This window comes from Polyodon spathula, chromosome 22 (assembly GCF_017654505.1).
Source record: "Polyodon spathula isolate WHYD16114869_AA chromosome 22, ASM1765450v1, whole genome shotgun sequence".
In the NCBI taxonomy this organism is placed as follows: domain Eukaryota; kingdom Metazoa; phylum Chordata; class Actinopteri; order Acipenseriformes; family Polyodontidae; genus Polyodon; species Polyodon spathula.
This window is the reverse complement of record NC_054555.1, coordinates 5,316,399-5,342,216: the sequence shown is the minus strand read 5'-3', so window position 1 is coordinate 5,342,216 and position 25,818 is coordinate 5,316,399. Positions and strand designations below refer to the sequence as shown.

General features: G+C 36.0%; 1 protein-coding gene across 3 annotated transcripts in view; it reads right to left on the bottom strand.

The window, feature by feature from the left end:
- Nucleotides 1-25,818, bottom strand: part of LOC121297172 (phospholipid-transporting ATPase VB-like) — a 79,193-nt gene that overhangs the window by 39,148 nt on the left and 14,227 nt on the right. The gene's annotated exons all lie outside the window — the stretch shown is intronic.

The window sequence follows — 25,818 nt, the reverse complement described above, 5'->3', positions numbered from 1 at the left end:
AAACAAACAGGAGATTAATATGGCACCCAGAGCAGTGCTTCTTCTGTAGTACGGCACATTAATGGTCTGCAGACTTCAATGGGGCATGCGGCATAAACAATAACATGTTTATAACATCCTACTCGCTCATTCAAGTGTGCTTTCAGTAGTACGTATTGCTTCTGTGTGTTAAGACCACAGGAATACTCAATCAAAGAACAGCATAGGACAAATATTGTGGTTATTATGCAATATACAGAAAAGTGATACAGACTACACCCCTTACCCAAAATTACAAACGCACTCTAGTCTGCTTTCTAAGTATAATTTGAAGGCGTTCACTCACAATGCATCAATATGTTGCTTTGCAATTGTTTTTGAACTCAAGATATTGTTTAGGAATGCAAAAGCAAATTCTGATTCAAAGAGGAGACTAAAAACTTTGCAAACTTGGCTTCGTTCTACCGTACAGAGAAAAACTGATATGCAATACATTGGCAAGGCAATATGCTTGTAATGGATATCATTAAAGAGTTAACATATGTTTATTAAATTTAGGATTTATATTTAAAACCAAACCAATGTAAATACCATACCATTTAAAAGACAGGGAATGACGACACATATGGCTCAGCTTGTAAAACAATTTTATTTTTTGATTGCCAAAGGCACAAGCCTGCTTAAAATGTGTCATGTCATATTTCATCGTGTTCAGCATAAGGTCTCCTACACAATGACAGTATTTTTTTCCACCCTTTGAAGACGATCAATCCGAATCCAATTTAAAATAGTATTTGAGAAGCTTACTTGATTTAAAAAAAAAAAAGAAAAAAACAACACCACCTTTAAAACCCCCAACAAGACTGCATGTTCATTTTATATACCATATATATGTTTCCATAGAGAAAACAGACAAGTACAGATCAGTTTTGAGGTAGACCCTTCCACTAAGCAAGGAATATGCAGTACATGAAAAAAACATTAGATGCCAGGGGATTGAAAGGGGGACAAAGTTCAGAATGAAGTGCATAATTTGATCACGGCTATGAAGGCATTCCTGACACAGCAGAAGTTTGAACATAAGCTTAACTGTACCTCAAGTCATGTTGAAGGGGATTGGAGGTCCAACAATTGCAGAGCACTCATCGTAACTGGACACTGCACAATTTTGATGAACAAACGTCTTAGCAACTGGAAGCAGCAAAGACTAGCTTTTAATTAAAATCCAGTACCTTACAAAATAAAATTCCAAGGCACTTGTCACTTAATAGCTAGAAACATCCGTATATACTGTAAACATGAGCTCAAATCGCTAGTATAAGAACCACTTGAAAGGATGTATCTCCTTGTACACGCGCTCGTTATCACGGAATATAAATACACACCGGTACAAACACAGGAATGGCTTTCACACACTTATGGTGTTTCTGAGCTAGTTGGGGTTTTACTTTATATAGATTCAGATGTAATGTTTTAAGAGTCCATTTGGGGGAGCTCAATCTTCTTGGAATGATTTCAGAAGGCAATCTCGCCATCGGCCATGGGTGGTTATCGAGCCTTACACATTTTGTTGACATTTTTGTTTTTACGGGAATAAATACTGTGTTTTCAGAACCGATATGAAAAAGGGCGTTCAAAGGCTGGCAGCAGGCTGATTTCAGAACAGATTAAAGGATTTGTTACAGTATAAAAATAAAAAGTTGCATATGATAAATCTAAATGGGGTCAGCAATGCAAAACGAGTGTATTCAACGCCGCACCTAGACTAGAGATTCAGTTTTGCTTTGGCATGGCCTCATTTCACTAAGCAGTGCAAAACATGCAGGTGTGGTAGTTCCTAAATAATCATATAGAATCTCATCTACAGATGTTTGCTTTCCTTCATTTCAGAACATTACAACACAAGTCCCCCCCTTCCCTCTCAAATGAAATGATACCCAACAGATAATCCAAATATTTGCTTGCTGTCCTTGCCTTGTAAAGAATTAGATTTTGTAGCTTGTCACAATGCTATACATATCAGACCATTCATTAGGCTTACTTGTCATGTTACAGTAAAACCTTAAATTCTACAGCCAATTCAATAATTACTGTCAATTGGTTGACTAGATTTCCTGTAATACACTTTCTAAAGAATGGCAAGGTTTATTACGTATTACAAGTGTAATCTACTCAAGGTTTCACAAATATGAAGTCTTTATTAAATAAGGACATTTACTGACTCTTTTCATAGTAGCCTAATAGAAAAACAAAACGCATCCTTTGAGACATGCACAACTATAAATAATGCATACACGGTGCTTTGTTAGCGTGCAGTACGTAGTTAAAGTTTAGGAACTTTACAGAGTCATCGGGAGAACCTGATTCTTAGATTAAGTTAACCAGACCACAGGAAGATGTACTTTCAGTGGTGTTTACAAGAAATCAGAAAGCATCTGTGTTTTAAATGAAAATACAGTGTAATCTGTGGTAATAAAAGACTGAGGAATAATAGCTGTGACTGTCTGCAATGGAACATTTCTTTATTCATACAGTCTGCCAAGATATCTATAAAAAAGTGAATTTGCTGTGTAATTTCTTCCTCAAACTCAACAGTGCAGGTGATGGGAAGAATGCTGTTGATTCCCACACCAAAACAAAACAAAGTCATGTAGAAGCCGTGTTTGACTGGTATAAATTTACTTTGTACAACTTAGCGCTGAACTAAATCAGAAATGATTGCTGCTACTTTCGACTACAGTAATATCCTCAATAACCAACTATTTCATCACATACTATACTGTCAGATGTTTGGAGATGTATTACACAGTATTTTGCAACTGGGGGCAAGCCTCTACAGTGCCACTGGTAACAGTTTGGGAGTACATCTCACTGAGCAATATGGGTTAAAAGTGAATCCAAGCTCCACAGCTTCCATTATTGGTTGCTCAAAAATAGTAACGACAGTAAAAGCATGCCGGTGCAGCAGGGGGTTGCCCTCTAGTATGATTCCATTATTAAATCAGTATTGTGTTCTAAATCAACTGCTGGCCTTTTTATGTATGCATGTACTAGCAAGTGCTTATAGGAACACTGGGTTAACCATCAAACGTCTTTAGTTTAACATTGAACGCAATGCATTATTTGTTTTGTTCCTAAAAGGTTATGCACGTTAAATGCTTAAAATAAAAATGTAAAAGCCTCATGGTTCAAGGTACTGTGTTAGCACAATAAAAGAGGGATTTGCCATGGTTTCACAAGTCAGCTAGAATCATCACAGTATTTTATCTGTATTACACCAATCTCAATTCTTAACACTGTATATCTCAATGTGCATAGCCATGGTCATGTTACCATGCACAGCATGGTATTTTACTGTTTTATATATCAAAACAAAGTATTTACTCTAGACACTTTTGGCATGACATTACAGCATTTTGTATTAAACAAGCAGAAAGTCCATTGCAAACCTATGGCTGTCTATTTATACCAAAATACAACTCCAATCCCACCATTCTTTGTATCGAATCATATTCCATCAGGATATGTTTAGTATTCAATTGTATTAAAAATTGTGCATGAGTACAGACTGTATAAAAGAATACAGATCTGGTACACTAGTCGATTGTCTTGAAAAACCACCTCACTCTAATTAACAAAGCTTCAGTCAACAGCCCATCCTGAATGCCTTTCTACTGTAAATTCCCCATCAAGCAACAAAAAGTAATCTATCATTTTTAAAAAAACCATTAATTCGCTTTGGCACTCAATGTTCCAAATTTTCTTTTAGCTGCGACCTCTTCAGCTTGTAATGAATGCGACATCAATAATGCACGGTGCAGACCTCCCCTCTGCATGAATTAGTTCGTCCTTTTCTATGGCAAATGTTAACAGTGTGAAAAAAAAAAAAAAAAAAAAAAAACTGCATCTGTCCACATTAATCAAACCATCCATCACAAACAAACCAGATGGATTCTAATGGCCTTCCTTGAAAATGGGGTTTTCCTCTAAAAGTGAGGACAATTGGCCTTGCTTGCTTCCAGGCCTTAAAATAACATCATACTACAATTTCAATTTTGCTCAACAGTTCAAAGCAATCATTAGAAATATAATTACTTAATTATTCAGAGGAGTGTTTAACAAATCTGTCACACGTCCTACACCTGAGCCACACAGTCTATCCAATTTCCACATGCCGCTCTCTAGGACAAAAGATCAACCCTTGGATAAACACTCTGAAGTAGTCTTGATGAAGCTATAATATACAATGCATTATCTCACACTAATGCTGTACTGTATGCACCAGATTCACCCACAATGGCAGCAAGGAATTGAACGACCCAGTATAAACAACTTGGTATCTCTCTCACGGACGTTGTTTTGAGAACATTACATTTTTAATAGAACTTGTTGCTACACAAAAATTAGTAACCATGTAGTATATTAGGGAACAGGATGAGTAATCACAATTTAAAACAAACAGAAATAAAGCAATGCTCTTGTTGGGTGGGGACAGTCCCCTTTGTCCCAGAGCATGGTATTATTAGGTCATGTGTATTTTAAGCTTCTGTTTTTCAGAAGCACTAATAAGCCCAATTAAAATTCCATGGTAGTACCTGAGAGAAAGGCAGGGGTGTTACCCTGGTGTCCCCCTGGCTAGGTTTCAATACTGGCTTTGCTGAACTCTGACATATCCCAAATCCAGTAACTTAACCTCAACCCCCTTTTTCTGAATTGAACTTTGGATTCAATATCTCCTTAAACTAACCCTGGCAGAAGCAAAATCAATTATAGTTCTCATGACTGCTTTGTTTGTGGGGAGATAGTTTGCAATGCTCTAGGGCCACAACAAACAAAAAAGGAGGAAAGGCTAATGTTGGTATCATGAAAAGGAAGTCTGACCTACAGTCCAACAGACATATATGCCTGATTTCCTCACAATTGGACATGTGTTTCTTTTTAGATCTATCAAAAGTGTACGTACTATACAGCTGCCTGCATTTCCTTACAACATACATATACACACAGTAATAGCAGGAACTTGACTTGCGGTCTTTATCAAAGTCTTTGATTATGTATGGTATCTAGTCAGAGCTTCGAGAATCATGTAACTCTCATTACAAATCACAGACCATTAGAAACTAGTTTAAAAAAAAAAAAAGTGTGAAGGCTTCAATTAGCTCTGAAGCCAACTCAATTTACTGACACACTGCATTCTATGACGACTACCGCAGAATTGAGAGATTTTTTTTTTTTAATTCTGCAGGTAAAGGCAACTGTGGTGATGGATTAATATGTATAATTAAATGATTCAATGCTTTAGGAACTGATAAGGGATTTATTTGGTTCTATTTAATAATTAAAGATTTAGTCAAAAACCAAGACCTGAACGAAAAAGTGTCAAGGTGGGTTACCTCTGATGTAAAATACTGCATTAAAAACTGCGTGTTCCCATTATACAAGTTCAGAAAGTTGGTGCATCCAGTGTGTTTATTCTCATTCAGCACAGGCCGCAGATCACACTGCGCTTGAATGTGGATGGCTGTTCAGACTCCTGTGGAGTGCACCTCCAGGCACTAGCAGATAAGAATACTAAATAAAATTGCAATTTTGTAGCATAGGAGCACAAGAAGAATAATAAAAAAGTACACAGGGATGTTTTTTTTTTCTCCCCATGCAGCTCTAAAAAGAGGCATAATGAATTTCAACCATTAACTTTTCAACAACCATAAAAGAAAAATAGTGCGCATCACAAAATGTAAGTCTATAGGGAGCCAAGTCAAGTAGACAGTTGGCTAGTGGCTTCATCACAGTACGAGACACTGTACTAGCCACTGTACTGTACTATTTAGACTTTTATAGTTTTACCTGATTGAGCGTTTTGAAGTAATGGGTGTATATCATAGAACCTTCACACATATTACGTAATAGGCAGAGTTGGTTCCTAATAAAGTGGCCATACCCTGAATTGGTGAAATCACAGTCTGCCTTACTCCCTGTGCCTCAAGTTGAAACATCTTGCTCAGGACAAGGATTTGCTGTTTGGATTACTGTCCATATGTGATGACTATTCTGGAATCCTAAAGGCATCTTCTGCATGCCAATAACTAGTCTCTTCTTCCAAAAGTAGACAGATTAGTAAATCTCTATGGAATAGATGTTTGCTGATTTGAAATGCTGTTAATTTGTTTAGCCTGGGAAAGGCAATGTTGCCATTTCCAGTCCTGGCTGCAGCATGGTCTGATCTGAGGAACTGCATGTTTTTCTGTTTTCAAAAGGCAAGTAAACATAGTTTGACTCGCACTTAATTGTGACATAAAATGCTAGTTACAATTAAAGCAGGTATTGTAATTAATTACTGTACACCAGCACTTTGGTGCTTCACAGGACAAAATAGCACATTTTGTAATATCCTCACGCATCTCCTGAACTGATTGATTCAGAGCTATTGTTCCCACAGAGTTCAAAGAGGAACAGTTTCCATGGTGATCTTTATCAAGGTAAGGTGCAGCATGTGAATTTTAAAGATTTCTGGAATGATAAGCCTGGTATTAGTAAGAAATAAACAGGTTACAGTTGGTATTAAAATGATCTACACAGCATTTGATTTAAATACAGCCATCATTTAAATCATTAAAAGAAGGGGCTTTGAAGAATGTGCATTTCTCTTTAGTGTATTTTGTATCTAATAAAACGACAGGTTTGATCGAGATTTAATATATAAACAATGGCAAGATTTAGGGGCTTAGTGATCTGTGTGCCTGGGTCTTTCAAAGAAGAGTCTGAGCATTGCAATAGTGTTTTCATTCCTAGGTACCAGACACTAACCTTTTTACCTTGCAAGCTGTACAAATTACAGTTGCATTTTAAATGGTCTTTGTCCATGTTGAAACATTGTACAGAGTGAACAAAACCATTCTGATTCAAGTTTTGATTTGACAATCTTATTCACAGAGGTGAATGGACTGCACATGATTGAAACACCAAGTTATCCAAGCTTGACTTCACATTAAATTTTAATGTTCATAATTAAACAAGTACCCCTTAAGCAAAACAGCTAATAAATGAAAACATGCAGAACAGCTTACTGTTGTATTTATATTAAAAGCTTGCCCTTCTGCAAGCTGTCCAAAAACATTAAACTATGCCTGACCTTGGATAGATTACAAATCTATCTGAATCCTCATTTAATGAAAACACCTCCCAATTCAATACAGGAGATTAACAGTCTAATCACAGTCATTTTCATGTTATCTTTTCTTGTTGCCAAAGTCTACAAAACATTATTTCTTTGTAATATGGGGTTGCTCCCGTGCTTTTTACTTGAATATTAACAAGCACATTGCGACTGTGGGGAATACCATCTACACTGTACTTTTATCTGCTCCCCCCAATGAGTCCGTCTGGAGTTCGACAGGAGAGTCACTGGGTTTCAAGGTTCTCAGTCACAGTATGTGTGGTCATTGTGTTATACTGTATACCATGCCTTGGAAAAGTCTTGGGTACATTTTTATAAAGAAAAAGTTAAATTAGCTCACAAGTGCAATTCAACGGTCTGACCATTGTTTGTTATTTTGGGTGTCTTATTTCTAAATGTGTTGGTGGTTTATACATGTACTTTTAACATGGACTGTACATAGAATAAAATAGATTTCAAAACACAAAGGTCACCTGAAAAGATTTGATTTCATACAGATATTCAGCTATTAAAAAAAAAAAAAAAAAAAAACTATTGCACTTCTAAGTTCTATTATAAAAAAGAAATAACTTCACTTTTATGCCAAGTTTTACATTTGACTGAACTTACACCAACATAACATGTGGATACATGCATCTTCACAATCTTCAGATTAAAAACTTATTTATACATCTGCTCTTTTAAGTTACTGGAATGACACAAATCAGAGTTGTTGGTCTGAATCGCTCTGTAACAAATATAAAAAGGACCTGAACACAAAACCACACATGTTTTATTCAAGTGCAATAAACCGTAACTGCTGACTAAGAGATGTCAACATTAAATAAACACTGCCACTATAAAAGTGCCTGTACAAAAATATTTATTGAGCTATCTTTGAATAAAACAAACAAAACAAAAACAAACAAACAATCTGATAACTTTTCTAACGTGATATTTTTGGCCTGCTTAAGATTTCAAAGTGGTGGGTGCATCACATTCACCAGCTGCTTTCTGTGTGGGGTTTGGAATGTTGAAGTTATGCTGTAGTTTAGACATCATTCTGCTTTAGAAAAGCCTTAGAATGCACTACAGCAAGCGTCACAAAGGTCCAGCTACACTGACCCTTGGATTCATGACCAATCTGTGATGTGCACAACTCCCAAATACGGAGGTTCTAGGGCCACTGTTTCTAAATATGTAAGCAACTGTACACAACGCAAGGACAAATCGACACACTTTTGAAAACAGTTTTGTTACTCATTATCAACTTTTTGTTTTCCACTCACACCAACTCAGAATCCACTTTATTTACGGGTAAATGTTTAATTTAGGCTCTCAATTTTTAACTTTTTTTTTTTTTTAAATCTCATTTTACTCCAGGGTATGGAAAGGCAAGTCTCAGCAGCAACAATAAATTACCACACTGATGGCTATAGCTTTGGCTATATTTTTCCATCAAGGAGCTTTTGTAAAAGCATTACGATATGCTAAATGTTCTGAAATTACTCTGTTGCAGATGTAACATCATGTGTAGGGCTATTTCAAATCTCGATTATTTGTGACAGTCAATCAAAATAGTGATGCAGCACAGCATATCAAGAAATACAGACTACACTAGGCACTGGTTTGAAATTTCACTCTTAAACACACAATTTAATTTAAAACATTGAACCGAATTGGCCTATATCAGGAACAGACTTTGAAAAAATTCACCAACTTTAACTTCATGATAAAAATACGTGTGGGTAAAAAAACAAAACAAAACACAAACAAATCAAATGAAAGTACAATATCATGCCCTTTCTAGATATGCACAAGCGCAGAAGTTGAAGGTTAACAGCAAAATAAAAGAGAATATTAATATGCTACTAACTTCAATCCAACAGTGGTGTACAAATAAGAAGGACAGTTTAAAAGGTCAGAAGTCTTTTCTCTGAAAGGTTATTGCATACCTTTTTTTATGAAATGTAATCAACGAGTAACCTTTAAAATAAAACTTGTTTGTGTCAGTGTAAAAATAAATAAATAAATCGGAAAACAACTTAGCTCTAATCATGATCAATGTTTTTCCAAATGTATTTGGAAAAGTTAACCACATCATGCTTCAGTGCCCCCTACAGGCCAGGTGCCTCACGGGTCCAGGTGGAGTTTTACCAATACTGCAGATTAATACCTTCAGACCTGCTTACACAGTAAGCATCACTATATTTTTAAGTCAGGGTTGAAACGTACTGGCCTTACCAGCTGAACAATCTAACCATTTAAATAAAAACAAAAGTAAAATACAGTCTTATCTTGTTGACCATGGTAGTTCGTACACAGAAACAAAGCTTGGTTCATAGTGGCCCTCAGTTGCACTCTGTTTCCCTATCTGACAGAGTCAGCAGTACGTTGCACTTTACTGCATGGAATGCAGAAAATCAGGTGCAGCGTCTGTCTCTGTGCTTGATTTGGATAATGCTTACAAATGATCTTCAGTAAGAGTCATAGCAACCTTTCAGTAACACCCTGTAATTAGAGAGAAAGGGACACTTTACCTCATCCTCTCAAAGAGACTGATATTGATGCCAATGTTGTCTGTAAAAAATATGTCAGGAGGTTAGTTTAAAATAACTTTTTAAAATTTTTGTTAAGTACTGCATCTGGTGCTAAGGGGCCAAATGCAAATCAAACACAATATCAAAGTTGTATAAATTGAGAAAATCAATTGGCTTGCTCATTCTAGATCTAAAAGCTTGTTTCTTTCAAGTGTGAACTGAGATTCACAGAATGCCAACATCAGTTTGTTTTATTCTGGTTTCATTTTATGAGGATGGCTGAGCTAAGCAGGAATGTTTCAGCGATATCAAGGGATCAGTGTTGATTACCTTAAAGACAGTACTATGGAGAGGCTCTATCAACTAGCTTGAAACTCTGAGCCGCCTTCTGTGAACTACTGTGAGCTCCCAAAATAAGGGCTTATGACTGACTCAGTTAGAGGAATTTTAATACCACAGCACTCCTGGACTTACAAATTGTTTTCTAGTGGTCCTTTTTACTGAAACAGTATCTTTTTCAATTTTTTTTAACCCAACTAAAAACTTGATTTAACCACCACAGTCTAGTGCAAGAGATATACCTATATCATCCTCATTGAGTTCAGAATTAAAAAAAAAAAACGAAGCAAGTAGCAGATGCCTTTGCTCGTTAGCATAAAATTATTTACTACTTTTCACTACGTGGATAAACTGATGTTAAACGACTGCTGGCTTATGAAAGCATGATCCGGCAAAAACATTAACATTGGGCCTTAAAGAGACATTGCTCAGAGAAAAAAATATACAACCGCTGCAAGCAAGGCTAGGTCTTTCTGTGGCTAAACTAGACGGCTGGTCCGACACATTTCCGGATCTTGCAGAACTCTGGGTTTTTATCCCACACAAAGGTAAAAGTCACTTAATGACTTAATGCTGTTCATTCAGTAGAGCTATAGGACGAAGTTTAAAAATGAAAAAAATGTACTAAAATCATCTAACATACTAAACATTGGCTAAGACCATTAAAAAACACACAATATGCTGTGATCATTAATTACATGCTCATAAAATCAAAAGAAGAATTGATTCAAATGTGCTGTGTTTACTGCCGAACTTGACCCTAAAACACTTTATTAAGCAGGCCTTCTGCCTTCTGGAGTTATTCATCTATTGCACCATGGAAATTATGCTGGTGTTCCAGTCTATTACTAACTTAGAAGTGATTTAGCACGCCAAATAATGCAGCTCTAAAGCCAGACGTGTGCATCTGTCCATACCATGATAACTGCTTCACCTGCTCCCTAATGCTAAACATCTCCCATGGAAGCCCTGAACACCAATGTAGAAACTTTGCAGCGTCCATTGATTTAATATTTGTTCTTCCTCCATAGGTTTTGTAATTGTGGTGGCTCAGTTTGAGTTTTCGAATGGGATTTAAATATCCTTTTTTCTCCAAAGCCTTCTGGCAGCCTACATCCAACAAGATAGTTTTCAGGATTCCAGAAAATCTCAGCACATGCCTCTACTATTGTCACTCTGAAGTTATAAAGTAAAATAATTGGCAAGCATTAACATCAGCTACCCTGGTTTAAGAGACCACTAACAACATCAACAACACAAACATAAATTAAACTGGGTTCATAGTTTTAAGTCATTTTTTTCAGTCTTGATTATTAATTACTTTGTGAAACCTTGGAAAACTATAATATCGATGGTTTTCAGAACAATGATGCAGTTCTAACATATGGAATATGTGGAGATCTTCACCCTGTCCTATCCTAGATGTTCAAATTAAGAGTGTGTGCACCTGTGTGCAGCCCACGTCAAGAACAATTAAATCAGATCTCAGCCTCTGCTAACTACTAAGACTAGATTAACACATTCTAATCAAACTGAAGCATTTCACACACCTCTTTCAAGTAAGGCCGTGTTGATTAGCAGAATAATCTTAGCAAGTTGGAAGTAATATGGAATAGTGTCTGATGTGTTTGCAGGCATACTGGCAACTACCCACAGTAAAAAAGAAAGCACCAAGCGTACTGTCAAAAACAAAACTGGAGCAGCTTTCACAACTGACAATGTATATGAAGTTAACACAGACCTTTAAAATAACTCTTTAACTACTGCTGTAGTACGTGTTCTGTATACTGTAGGTAATAATACCAAGAATTGACACAAAATGTGCCTAAGAAAAAGTAGTTCACAGGGTTCTTTTTTGAAATCCTCTGCGTGCACAACAGCTAATTAAAATGAATGTTGCTCATTTAAAACCTATTAAAAAAATAGACATGGGCATAATTATAGCACTCATTTGGTGCATATTGTGTCACAGGGTTATAACTTCAAATCTGCAGAACATCAGGTAAAGCATGCATTACAGCAGGGGGTCACCAAGGGAGTGGAGGTGTTTATCAGAGAGAAGCTGGTTTAAAGACTTGAATTTATCAAGAAAGCAAGTCTGCTGCAAAGCAAACAAAAAGCCCAGATGGGAATACTGCATATACTGTATGTAATATATAGAGAGATGAGCAACCTTTCATAAAAGGTGACAAATGAATTCCTGCATCCATTTAGAAGTTGCCTGGAGATCACCTGTGTAGTTCTTTTCCACTTAAACCTGCGGTGCTGGCCCGTCTGATTACAATATGGTACTAGAGATGCACAGCAAGTTAGACAACATCCGGCATGTGCTATCATGATATCATAGTATGTCATTTCTAAACACAGACAGAAATGACGTAAAGCTGATGGCAGCCATTACATTGGTGTGCTATGTGGAACTTTATTGCATTTCTGACAAGAGACTACTTGACGAGGCTGCCCTTTGTTTGACAGCAGTTTCAGAAATATCAATCAATACTCTACCCATGCAATAACTTGCTCGCTGTACTTGCATTGTATGCTGATTGGGTCTTCAGTGCGTCAATGTGAAGCAATCCACATTTTCTTTTAGGACTAACCGGTTGCATTTTTCATGATAAACATGTTTACAGTGTACAGAAAACACACACATCAGACCATATTTTTGTAACTATTGGTGGGACAAAGACATTCCCGTAATGCGTGTAAAAATACACTGTGGGTGGAGTTTTGAGTATCATCACTTTTAAATTGAAAAATTATACTGTGAAAGAAAAAATTCAATTGGTTGTAATATTATAAAAAGCTTTATATGTTTAACCCTTTATATTCAACACGTATTATCCACTGACTCATAGCATAAACTATATGGATAAACATACTCTTCACACAATTATTTATTTTATCTAGATGGGCTCATAAACTGCTGTATACTGTACTTGTCATAGACTATACTGTACTTGGTCTGATACAGTTTAATGCAAAAATCAAAGTATTAATGCCAGGTAAATTAGTATTCTTTATAGCAGGTGTGTCAAGTTGCCAGAAGGCTGCAGTGTCTTCTGGCTTTCCTTCCGCCCGAGCTCTCAAATACTTAATGGGTCGAATTATTTGATTAATTGGACAAATTTAATACTTCTCTTCAGGCCTCAGCATGTTTTGTAGGTAGTGTACCTTGAGTCAAGTGTGTTTTTTAAAATCATAAACTGTAAAAGACCTTGAAAAAATATGAAACGTCCAATTGAATAAATAATTAGATCAATTAAGTTAATTGAGAGCTCAAGTTGGAATGAAAACCAGCAGCCTTCGAGGACTGGAGTTTTACACCCATGATTAATAGTATTGTCTTGAAGCAGTTTTAGCACAAGAAGATGGGATTTTGGGGCTGTCGATGGAAACAGCATTTTACACATTGCTGCCTCTGCAAAGTGTGTACAAGCCAGCTTGTACTTTCTACACTTACCAGATCATCCCAGTGTGTGTGTGTGTGTGTGTGTGTGTGTGTGTGTGTGTGTGTTGCTTACATTCGCCAGCATCTTGGCTTCTTTTTGTTGACTGGCTCTTTACTTTGTTCCACACTGTCTGTTGGAAAAAACAATGATTTCATGACATCCATGGCTTAAGGGTTAATTCCCCGTCTGGAGAGTTATGGCATCTGGTTTTGGAGCCCAAACCAACTTCATTCATTCCCAAGCAATTTCCTGCTTTGTCACAAGCAATGACTATCTTTTTTTCAGCTTCCTGATGATATTACCTATCTGTCATCCCTCACTTCTTTATAGAAGCCTGTTTGTAGGCGCTATAAATGTTATTTGCTTTTTAATTGAATTGCCTACCATATACATGCAATCACAGCGTTACTCTAAAAAGACTTGTATGGTCTATATAAGACCAGTCTCAGGTTTGCATTGTGATTATAATGTGTTAAGGATTTAGATTAATGACTTACCAGTAAATATGATACTGTTAAGGTTAGACCAGAAGCACGTTAGAACTAGGATAATCTAGTTAATTCTGCCATTAGCTGCATCATAAGAACATAAGAAAGTTGCGTAAATGAGAGGAAGCCATTCGGCCCATCTTGATTGTTTGGTTGTTGGTAGCTTATTGATCCCAAGCAGCTTCTTGAAGGATCCCAGGGTGTCAGCTTCAACAACATTACTGGGGAGTTGGTTCCAGACCCTCACAATTCTCTGTGTAAAAAAGTACCTCCTATTTTCTGTTCTTAATGCCCATTTCTCTAATCTCCATTTGTGACCCCTGGTCCTTGTTTCTTTTTTCAGGTTGAAAAAGTCCCTTGAAACAATACTGTCAATACCTTTTAGAATCAACATAAACTCCTAGGTCTTTTTCAAAGATTCCTTCTTCAATTTCGGTATCCCCCATATGATATTTAATATGCACATTTTTATTGCCTGCGTACAGTACCTTACACTTTTCTACATGAAGGTAGAAAACATTGGATACATATACTTGTCTGATTAAAATTAAATGACACTGGACCACAGTACATGCATTGTGCAGTCATGGTACAATATACACATGCATTAAAAGCCTCATAAAACGAATTTCCAAGATTGTATGAATCATTAAAAACATAATATAAGAACCACTGAATAAGCTCACAGTAAAGATAATTGTAAGATGCCAAAGCGAAGACATTTGTATTAATTGGTGTTTTAAAAAAGCATATTAAACAACTTGCTACAGTCAAACTATGGCATGCTTCAAAGATTTCTAATCTAATTTTGTGCACTGCAGTACTAAAATGTAGTGCTGCATGAAAAGAAAAATAAACGACTACCGACAGTTATGTTTTTGAATTAAAATAAAGCTGTAATACTTCTTCAATATGACAAACTAGTCAGCTTGGGCTTTGAGTCAATTCTTTGTGGAGTTTTGTTATCCCAAAAGCCGTCAACAGCACACACTAGGAAGAGCTGTGTAAGAACAGAGTGTCACAGGTAAACATCTTACAAGAAATTGTTCAGCAACACATTTATCTATATAAAAATAGCAAGATGAGTGATAAATTTAATCTGATGCTTGCATCTAACGCACTTAAAGCCATGTTTTACGTCAGCAATCACATCATAAAAGCGCATGAACTCTGATCTTTCAAAATCATTTACAGATATAGGTAAAATCTACAGTGGTGCTTTGACATTACGAGATCTACTCTGGACTCCAATTGCTCGATGTCTGAACATGTTAAATAATATACTTAAGATGTCATCATGTGTATGCTGTCAAGAAAAATGAAAGACAAAACAATGGTTTAGCATGCTAAAAACAGGTCTGATTCATAGTATGTCAATATAACTAAAATCCACCATGGCATATTTGCATACATTTACATAAACTCTATGGTCACATAACCATGGCTACTGTATGTACAGTGTTTAGAAAAGCAATGCATTGTTTAAATAGACAGTGTAAAATACAGTATATAAATGCCATTGCATTCACATGTGCACACCAAAAAGTATTTTACGAAACACTTATTTATGGTAAAGAAGGCTCCTGCTAACACCACTTTTTTTCTTAGCTGATTTAAAGCCACAGTCATATCTGCACTTTGGTTTTGAAATTTTAAATGAAAAATCCATCATGTTCCTGTCAAAATGCAGTACTCAGAAGTGGCTTTACATTTAGCAATGTTCTTTCGTGACATCTTTCTGGAGAGCAATGTCTAAATTTATGACTAATACTTGAATTTATCAAAAGCCAATGTAATTATTTTTGGTTCAAAGGGGCAACAGTGCTGCATTATAAATGTAGATTTTTGCAACCAAGGCTGAAGTTACCCCGTTCAAAAGATGCTAAATCCTTTAAAACTGTTAAACTATGAGAAATGAATGAACAGGGATTAAAAAGGACGTTGTTAGTACAATATTGGTCTCATCTAAATGCTGTAGACCTTTAAATTTCAGATTTCTTCTGTTTGTAATTTAACAGTACACAGGGAAACTCCTGTGTTATTAGATCAAATGGAAAAAAAAATGTTTGGCATTGCTTGAAATTATTTACATGGGGTGAAATAATCTGATGAATAAATACAATAAAAAAGGTATTTTTTATTGTATAAAAATCAGTTATTCTCTTAAACATTACTATTTACAGCTTATGGGTTCACAAAACATTGGATATAAAATCCTTCAACAGGTGGTATTTCAATGATTGATAGTGGTATCACATGATTGATTTATATTTGAATTAAGTTTGTGGGTAGTATTGCAGATTTTCTGCATGCTCATGGTCAATTGAAAACAGCACCACATTATTTACCGCAATGAGGCTCTTAAACATTAATTACAGAACCTCAACAATTTAACAGATGTTTTCTCTCTGCTCTTAAAAACATGTTGAGAACAAACAGCTTGGCTTCCAAAAACACTTTTGTAAATCCAATAATAATTGTATTGCTGAATAATAAGTACACATGGCCAAGTACTATTTCTCACACTTTTTTACTGTATATTGTTTAAAAGTGTTAAATGTATACTACAGTCATGTCACACTTTTCTATTTTCTATTAGACCTTTCCAAAAGCATACAAAAATAACGTTCTCATTTAAAACAGAAAACTTCAGATCCTTATGCGTGCCATTATTATTCTTGTCTGCTTTTTCTAACAGCCAATAGCACTGCACTGCATCATCAAATAGCTTCCAGCCAGAGTGGTAGCAGCAAACCAGTTCAGCCAAGAATCTCTCATACTAAGACAAAGTCTGTGTTGTGCATTCCAACTGAACTTCAGGACACACTCAATTATTAAACCTTTAACTACAATGAAAGGCAGTTGGCTAGCATGGTTCTGCAAACTGAACTAATCATACGCAATATGACACCAGTTTTTTTTTTGTTTTTAATCACTGATGTTACTGATGAGCTCTCCTTATGAGTCAAGATGAGTACATGTAAAATTCTGAAGAATGTCACCTTGAAACATAATTAATTTCAGTCGTCACTCTGCATCATGCTCCCAGAACCGCCACAGATGGATCTTGTTTAGTTTGTTCAGTACTCGATTACAAGGAACTCGGAGCTAAACAACTAACTTGCCAGGCATTGCAAAGTTTCAAATGGAACAAGCATTATCTTGCAAATTAGTCTAACAAATATCTTAACTCATTTTCAATGGCTTGGTACAAGGCAAGTCATTCCTCCGAATTAAGCATCTGTTATATTTTAATTGCTAATAAAACAGAATTCTACATAATCGTACAGCAAGTACTGTGTTTATTTCACTCATGAGGATGACTTTCAATACCCCCCCCCCCCCCTTTCAGGGATATTCTCATTCGTGGAATAAGCACAGTACCCCATAAACTTTCATGGAATATCCTCTATTTTATTCATTAAATAGGTTTACAAAATAACACTTTTTCTTTGTTTAAAGCACCCACAGTCTCAGATGTTGTTTGCCTCTAGCACCTAAAATACAATTCATATCTTAAAAGGGAGAAAAAAGATATACTCTATAAAAGGGACTAAAAACACAAAAGGCAAAAAGGAACAATGCACTATATTGTTTAACTGTAAACATCCTCGCCCTATTGTTCCTGTGCTAAGCTAAACGAGTTCCAGCCACACCCAGGATGAACAGTCACTTTTGTTTTAAATACGAAAAGGTAAAAATTGAATTTGTCAAGTATTGACAAAACGTCTTTGTCAATGTCTTCATTGGTTTAAATATCAAAGAAAACAATACTGTGATATATTTTATTGACAAGTGCTAGCTACACATAGAAAAATCTTCAAATTCCGCACTATCCGGTGAGAAATGGTTATCTGATGCTAGGATATGTCAATGCTTGTTATATAAAATAAACATACATGGACTATGAACATAAACTTGCAATGGCAGTCTAATAGTGGATCACCCCTACTGCATATTGACTGTTCAACACGTAACTGAACTTCAATATAAAATTGGAGATCATACAACACAAAATAAAAGTGGAAACAAAATGACTCACAGCAAATGCAACACACAATACGTATTGTAACTTATTTACAAAATCGTCAAAACGATACTGCATTGCATGATTCGTTTCAGCATGGCGCACGAAAAATCTTTAGCATAACAACTGCATTATACAATTCTCCTCTTCCTACCTGCCTCAGTCCAATACATTTACAATTGAATGGGAAAATTGGTCTGCTTTTTTCGATAGCCCTATTATGGCCTTATTTTCCCACTGTGTTACAGCCTACAAATTGTACAACAGTATTTTAAAATAGCCCTTCTCGTATCACCTTCTTTACAATGTCTACGGAACAAGACGTGTGGCTAAAGCAAGACGGGGTTGAGCCTGGGAGCCACGCTAACATCCCCTATACAGTAGAGACTCCAAGAGCAGAGGTAGACCAGAGGAAGTGACTGAACTGCTAGAGAGTCTTTGAGGTACAATTCCCTTCACAAGTGTTGCTAATGATAGATCTTTTCAATTTGTACTTCCTTTATTTGAAATCAGTTTCACTGAGTGTATTTAACTGTAGAAACCAAGCCGTTTAAAAGAAAATACATTCAACATATTTGACTTTAGTATCAGAATCATTGTAAAAGCCAAGTTCAACATATTCTGCAGACATTTGAGAGGACTTTACAGGAATTTAAAATCGAGCCAATATTGTCTGATCTTCAGCAGTGCTCTCAAACCATGCTAGAAAAAAAAGGTACAGCACATTATACTTTAACAGTAGATGGAATAAGGAATTAATAGTTTCCCTAAAAAAAAAAAAACATTTTCTGTATTTTTAGGGACATTTAAAAAAAGTGATCTTGGTAGCTGTTGAATTACTATATTTTAGGAAATGGTTTGATTATGGGTGTCACTTCTGATTTAATTTTGAAAGCTTGAAGGCTTGTTTGTTCTCTATCTCTATTGCTTCAAAAACGTACTTATAGCTAATAAGTTATTACGATTATAAAAGGTCATTTTGTTTATTTGTTCTTTTAAAAAGTTTGATACTAATAAAATGAATATACTCTTTTTGGAAATAACAGTGTTTATGTCCATCTTTTAAATGACACAGAGAGAGTGCAGCCGATAATACATTTTTTCACGTTATATTATTGTCCTATAGCAGGGCTGGTAGGTGACGTAATGATATACAAAGACATAAGCCCAATATACGCTTGTTGCAAAGGAGCCGGTCCTTTTATACAGCGGTATCGGTCCTACACTTCAGTGCGAGAGGTCCTGGGTTCGTGTCCACCCTCCGCCTGTGTGTGGATTGCCTCGTCCCGTGTGATGCACCTGTCTGCGGGAACTGAGATCGCTACAATATATATAATCTCTTGTGTGTGTGTGTATATATATATATATATATATATATATATATATATATATATATATATATATATATAATGAGTATATATATAAATAAATATAACAATCATACCATTTTAAATAGCCTGTAATAAGCCACAGTTTGCACTCCATCTCTTGCTACCTGTGTGAATTTATTATTTCATAGGAATGTACATTAGGTGGCAGCTTAGTTACACAATTTATACCATCTCTCTGTAACAGACAGGAATGCAAGACATGATCTTGCTTCATTTTCTCTGGTGTTTCAGAAACAGCTACAAACAGCTTCTGCCACTTGGTATAAATAATAGAGCATGGTGGACCTCAAGCACAGTCAATATACAAGATACAAGAAAATACCGTCAATGAGAAGAAACTCACACACACACACATTTTATATATATATATATATATATAGATATATATATATATATATATATATATATATATATATATATATATATATATATATATATATATATATATATATATATATACACACACATACACACACACACACATATATATATATAATTTTCAGTGCTCAATTCATTTGTTCAGCAGAATATACCACTTGCATGTTAAAAGCAAGCATTTTGAGCTTTAATTCTACATTTTTTTTGTTGCTACATTACCAAAATCTGCAGGCAAGACAGAATTTTAAAACTACTTATATAAACCTGAATATAAAATAAGTAGTACAGAGTTGTCACACAGGAGTATTTTGTAATGGTCTGAAATCAGATCAATCTGGGGTTCGATTATAGCTTTTCAGAACACAAACAGTATCCACTGTAAACCACGGTAATTCAAATTAACCAATGCTTCTTCTCACTGGCATATTCCCTGAACTACTTTCATTCCAAAACTGTTTGCTACCCCACTCACTGATGACTCTGGTCACTTACAGTATACCAAACCCAGACTGATGCAGCAGCATAGTATTTAATGCTGTCATTAATTAACGGCATTCTAGTTTACACCCCAGTCACTTACCAGATTAGTCCAGACAGCTTCAGACTAGGCCACAACAGCAGTGCTCACCTACTGTACAGCAAAAAGTAGCAAAAAATCAAGTACACAAAGCAAGATTTAAATATATTCCATTAAAGAGTGCTATACATTAAAATGACACGCTGTATGTAAGCATAATAACTACATGAAGAATTACATTTTTTATTGCAGTTACAATGTACTGTAGTTTCTCACTGTTACAGTACCTATATTTAATAGTACCGTAATACAACATTCTGTCCAGAATTTTTTTTTTTTTTTTTTTCTGGGCAACCAAGTAGTTCTACTGAAATACAAACAAAAAATAAACATTTCCAAGATGCTTGGAATATACTTTCAACATTCAAACCTCAACTGCAAATATATTATTTTCTTTCAGATAAAAGACAGGTTTGAGATAGTGCTGTTAGAGATACTACACAGCCGGAACTCAGTTTGGACAGTACTATACAACAGGTGTCAATCTTTAAGCTTCCTACTTGCTGTCAATTTGGAAGATGCTATCCATCCATCATGTCGGATTGTATTTTCTTTCTTTGGGATCAATGTGGTGGCAGATGGCGCACCCTGCTTGAAGGTCTGGGCTGGCAAGACTACTGAAGACTTTTCAAACTGTGACCTAGCTAACAGTATTCCCGAAACTCTAGCCAACAGATCACGTATGAGTTTTGTGGGGCAGGAGACCCCCTCCCTAGGTATCATGTCATCATCATAAGCCAATCAGAACTCTGCTTTTCCTTCACATAATGCGTCAATAAAGGTGCCAGGTGCACGGAATTCTGAGGCTTAAACTGTTTTTTGGTTCCAAAGTATATTTAACCCTTTGGAACCAAATGGATAAACAAGCTTTATAGAAACATAATCATGTGGGCTTAATGTCTAATGCTTGCTCTGAATATTTAGCTGTACTTTACTGTAGCAACATTATACACACAGAACAATTACCTACATGACTACATTCAGCCGCTTTACAAAACAAATCACACGTTGACATAAACAAGAGTACATGCACTCACAGTGGTTGCCATGTTGTCATAGAAAATATATATTTTGGACAATCTGGGAAATAATCAGTATCTAGGCTACAGCACATTGCTAACTTTTCTGCCTTTTTTTTTTTTTTTCACCTCAGCTACTATAAAGGCAGTGCTGTTGCAGTGCCCTATATTGCAAAAGCCTCTAGAGCCTGTAGTCTCTAAAGGCTAATGCATTACATCCCCCTCATAATACTGTATAACACAAAAAACAAAACTGCCAACACAGGTTATTAAATATTTACACACAGGACAAAGACAAACTTATTTGTTTAATTAGCATCAAAACATGATAAATACTTTTAGCATAATCATAACGGCACTACATAACGTCATTGTGTATTCGCTTGTCTGTTCAATTGTAATTTAAATCATCCACATTGCGGATTCTCCATCCTGAATGTGAATGCTTTGCATTCATCAACTTACTCCAAGTAATTTGTAACCTAGAACCAAACTTACCTATGAAATTCAAATTTGTCCTAATTTTGAAAACACGTTAATTTTTTTTAACTGTTACGTATTACTGCAACTATACACTGTTAAAGTGTTTTGTGGATTTTTTTTTCTTCTTTTCACCGAGCAGCGATTGTGTATGTATAACCTTTTGGCTTTAAATGTCTGCCATGCAGTACTTGTCACAGCATCCTCAGAGGAAACAATTCCACTAGAACTCAGGTGACAGCTGGTGGTGACCCCAAGTTACCCTCCAGGCACCCCTCCAGGTAATGAACCATCTGAAGAGAACGTACAAGTAAGGCTTGATCCTAGAATGACACTTTGAATGAAGAGAGGGTGTTAAGACAAACCAAAGCATATTTAGCAAACTGTATTCATTAATAGATTTGAAAAACACATTAAAAAGGGAAAAGACACAAAAATATGAGACTACAAAGTGACAGCAGTACACAGAGTAAGCGTTAGTGAAACAATTTGGTTTGTTCTACGCATTTTAATGCAGTTACATTGAATTAAAATCAACCTTCTCTATTTGTCTCAGCCATTCATCTCTTTGAACGCCCCTTTAAGTTTCTAAAGTCAACGTTAGTTGCCGTTCATGGATTGTTTAGTATTCAGATCTTTCTAGAGCCACGATGTAGGTTTTATACATTTTAGCAGTATTGCAATACAGCATATGTATTATGTAGTACACAGTCTCCTAGCAGAGACTAATAGAAACAAGATTCACCCTGCCGCATTAAATTTGCAGATCAAGAAAACATCTTTTAATGAAGCGTGTCTTAAAAAAAAAAAAAAAAGATAGAAGGAGAAAGAAACAAACAAACAAAAAAAATTAATTGAAAAAATAATTCTAAAAAATGACATTCAACAGGCCTAAACTCAAATCCAACTCTGGGCAAACACAAAATCAGTTCACTGGTCTCGTACCCAGTGGAAATCCACAAAACAAAACCACCACACACTTCATCACAACTGTATGACTTTGCTCAAGAGACCGGCCTTGTAGTGAATAGCAGGATCTACTCAGGTCAGACCTGAGGTGGGCTCACAGAACAGGCAGTGTCATTGTCCCTCACCTTTTACAAGCAGCAAATCCACAATTCAAATAAAAATATTTTTTTTTAAAAACTTGTGAAAACAAGCCTCCTACTTTTCATAAGCAGTTGCACAACCAGTGTTCATAATTGAACCACAGTGGGCAATAACACCCAAGTAGACCCCAATACACACATTTATTTCTCTACACAGTATTACCAGTTGTTTGTGGATATAAACACTCAGCAAGACTTATTTTTATGGATGCAGTCCTTCACATTTAGCAAAGCTGACACTACAGAAAATACATCTGATGTTTTTTTCCCCCATAAGATGACCGATGCTAAGCTGGTTTATTACCAAAATTAATTCATTCCTTCTGCACGGACTTAGCTCACGCTTACCTTACATGATGTAGCTTACTACTGTATGAAGGGCAGTAATCAATATCCTATATTCATAGCTTGTACTGTAACTACATTTACTTGACGGTATGTTTGGGAGCTTAAAGGAACAGAAAAATCAATGTGGTAAATTCTAGAAGCAAGAGCAGTATTTGCAAGTGTTGGTAAACCGAGTGTGTCAGACTACTGTTTCAAATCTGCCTGCTTTCAGAAAGCTTTCCCTCCTGGGAACTTACACTGTCTCCAGCAGCTGACAGGTAACATTTACTCCTAGTCACATTCAATTCCGCAACAGGACAAGTATCAAGAACGTCATCCCTCGGGTGCCGAGACCAGGAGAATGACAATTTAACACAAAACCAATTAGTCAACAACAAAGGAAATCCACGTAGGCACAAATACTGGCCTACCCAAATCCAACTTTGAGTTGAAGATTTTTTGCTTGTATTTTATTTACAATTCAATTTGGAAGGTTCGGATTGTTAAATGACAATGTTGTAAAAGTAAAGAAAGTGTCAGTTCTTGTAGTGAAGGTTTTTTTTAATGGTTTACTGAAGCATTAATAAGGTCATGTGATCTACCAAACAGGAAGTGTCTAAGCCGAACTAAACAATAAAAAACTTCAAGCACAAGTGGACTAGTTGTAATACTAATAAGAAACGTGTTTAAACCAAGTCCTTAAACCTTCAGTTCCACAAACCACCACATATGTTATCCAGAAAACATCCTATTGTACATTTGTATCGTTTGCTTTTTCTCCTATTTGTATGTCATAATCCTTTTTGCCGACTGACCTTCAAAACATGTTACTTGTGAGCAACATGTGGTCAGCAGAAGTGAACATTTTCCCCAATGGAATGGGGAACCGACATGCACTCAGAACAAAAAACAACCCCTGCATTTCCTTGCCATTATCACGGATTTCAACTCCCTATATTTGCAAAGTTATAACGAAATGTTTCATGTGGTTTACGATGGAAGAGAAATCCAAACGTTAGCCTTGTGAGGGCTCACAGAACTGCAGACAAGTGCAGAGTGTGAACCCTTGAACCAAGACTTTGCTAACAATGAGCTTACCAATAACATACTATGCAGCAAATGTTCCAATAAAACCTGGTCACATCTGTATTTACTTATTTTTCAGCCAGTCATTCAGAGAATTTAAAGCATGTGTTTGAAGCACAATATTGCTTTTCAACGCAATCTTCATAAAGTAGCTCAAACTGTATGGTTTTCTTACTATCCCATTTCAAAAGTGTGACGACACACCTCTGTTATTATGCAATCCAACCTAATGATACTTTACTCTTTTGGATTCTGTTGAGATTAACCAGAATCTGACCAACCATCACTCCTCGGCTTGCCTACTTTATTCCAAAGTATGGTTTAATGGTTTGTGTCATTGGGCCAGTGGATTTATATGAAACCTTAACAGTTTAGCTCTACTATTTGGATTCTGTAACAGTCTGCTTGACTTCTGCAGTCAAGACCTTCAGCTTGTGGCAGTCTTTTGAAATCCCATAACTTTTCAATTTGGTCTGGCAGCAAATGCTTTATTCTATACCCAACTGGGTGGTGTACACTTAATAAAGATAGCACTTGCTTTCTTTAAAAATGGAAACTAAGCTAAACTAAACTAAACTCAAGAACTAGACTATCTAGACTTTATTATGAGTAAGGAGTTCCAACTGCACCGAACTTAAACCAAAACTAAATGCCAGAATGATTCCAGTAATATTATGTGAAATAGATACCCACTCCCAAGCGCGCATAAGCAAACAGTACACCTTAAGCAACAGCATCCAAGCTAAAACCATTTTGAAATAGCATGGGGTTTGTTACAGGTGAAGTGTAACTGTAATCAGATCCAGGAATACCATGGCAAAGACACAGCATATTGAAGTAAAGCAAACAGAAATCCTGGAAAAGCACAGATCAATCATGGATCCCCAAGGTAGAATACCGACAAGGGTAGTGCAGACAATATTTTTTAACAAAATCATTTGTAGTCAATATCAATGAAGCTTTGCCGTTGCACTCTTCTTTATTTTCACTTAAATATATTTAGATCTACCATTAGATACATTGAATAGATCCCCCAATATTTATTATATATGTTTATTATATGATGCATTCCCTTTACATTATACTATGCAAAGCAGACCCATACAGAGAAGGTAGAATTTCCCTTTGTATACTGCATGAATTAGCTACTGTATTAGAAAGCACTGGATAATAAAACACACATTATTAGTGGAAAATCAGTATTGGAAATGAGCAGCTGCTGCTAATGTATTTTGGACATTCCTGCAGCGCATACGTTATAATTAGGAACACAGAGATGCAGTGCTGTCCCATTTGTCAAGAGGGGTTGTAAACATCCCTAGCCAGCACAGCTGTGTGAACACACAACATAAAATAGATGTGCTTCTCAGCAGAACAGATCCCTCGCCACCACCCATCTTTAAATTGTGCTCATAATATCTAGAGACCGTCAGCTCCAAGATGAAACACACATATACTGACAAACAAAAG